Here is a 1,536-nt window from a genome sequence, read left to right on the forward strand (position 1 = left end):
TCACAAGGATCTACATATAACCCCCTCCCTGTGCTTGACACAATGGATGAATGTATGGATTGTGATAAGAGTTGTACAAGACCTCAATAAAATGATTTAAAATAAATAAACAAATAATCCATCCCAGAGACAAAATTTGTTTCGAAATCTGCCTGGGTACAGAGCTCATTCTAGTATATCTTTCTGTATATAGATATATCATGCCTCATGATATCTTATAGTTAAGTGTCTTTGTTATTTCATAATGCACATTATTAAAAGTAACTGTAAGTCAAGGGTACATAAGTGTACCCATTAAATCTCCTGATTCTAAAGGTCATTTAACATTGCTAATGTTAGTATTTTTCACATTCAAAATTTTATTATTCAACAAGAAATTTAAGGTAGCTTATCTGAATACTTTTAACTTTTAAATAATTTTAGAGATTTTTGTCTCATTTGTATTTTCACAGTCTTTTGCACAATTATTGATATCATATTTTTGAATGAATATATTTAACACCGTGCCTGCCCCTGGATATCCCAGGTTGCTAAGGTCATATTTTTCTTTAGCACTTTAATAGAATGGCTAGAAACAGTCGCCATTCTGCATACATTGGGAATCTCAGTGCTCTACTCGCCTAAAATATTTATGAATATTGTGTTGTCAAGGGCTCCATATAGTTTCCCTTTAACCTATCATTTGAGCTGTTTTCCTTTAAACTCCTGCTGTCAGCTCCATTCTGCAACTTGTCTTCTGAGATTACTATCCTATTGCTATACCAGGTACTGCTCTGTGGGGAAAGAGTGCTGTCTGCGAGACCTTTACGGCTTAGTTGGTATTGCAAAAAGAATTAAGGCAAATCACAGGTTTTCTTTATTCATGGTCTTACTCATGAAATATGCAAACATTCATTGACAACCATGGAATCATGTTGGGCACTGAGGAGACAATCGTAAGTAAGTAAGTAAGTAAAATTTTCCTACTCAGTAGCTCACACTCTAGAAGGGGAGCCATAGAGGACTGAGAGCAATGACAGCTTGAACTAAGAGTTGAATTATTAACCAATCTTGTAGGAAGGACAGAGGTACAGAAGAAGCCATTAAGAGAAAGGGCCATACTTGCAAACAAGCCATCACGGGTGAAGCAGGGTACATTACAACCACAGTTTGTGATGCATCTGGTCTCTGAGGAATCCAACACTCCTTTAATATGCTCTTCCAACATCCTCAGGATTGTCCTGCCTCCTGCTCCCTCAAAGATAGCTCTTTCTTATAGGGAGATGGATGGTAACAAAGATTAGCCAATCCTCTCTATTAGTGCTACACATGCTCTATTTGCATAGTCACACCCAAACATTTGGTAGTGTTTACAGAGTCTGGGGTAAAAGATCCATGTTAAGAAATTTCTGATGAAACATATAACTTTCCTCTAGTTCTTTAATGCTTCCCCCTCACCCCTACTGTCATGATCCCAATTCTACCTTACAAATCTGGCTAGACCAGAGGATGTACACTGGTACAGATAAGAGCTGGAAACACAGGGAATCCAGGACA

At 37.4% G+C, this 1,536-nt stretch overlaps 1 protein-coding gene across 1 annotated transcript in view; it reads left to right on the forward strand.

Annotated features, from left to right (window-relative positions):
- The window catches only part of TMEM232 (transmembrane protein 232), a 223,444-nt gene that overhangs the window by 216,938 nt on the left and 4,970 nt on the right, over window positions 1-1,536 (forward strand). The gene's annotated exons all lie outside the window — the stretch shown is intronic.

This window comes from Echinops telfairi, unplaced genomic scaffold, assembly GCF_000313985.2.
Source record: "Echinops telfairi isolate 266 unplaced genomic scaffold, ASM31398v2 ScPeMD7_7469;HRSCAF=8507_1, whole genome shotgun sequence".
NCBI lineage: Eukaryota > Metazoa > Chordata > Mammalia > Afrosoricida > Tenrecidae > Echinops > Echinops telfairi.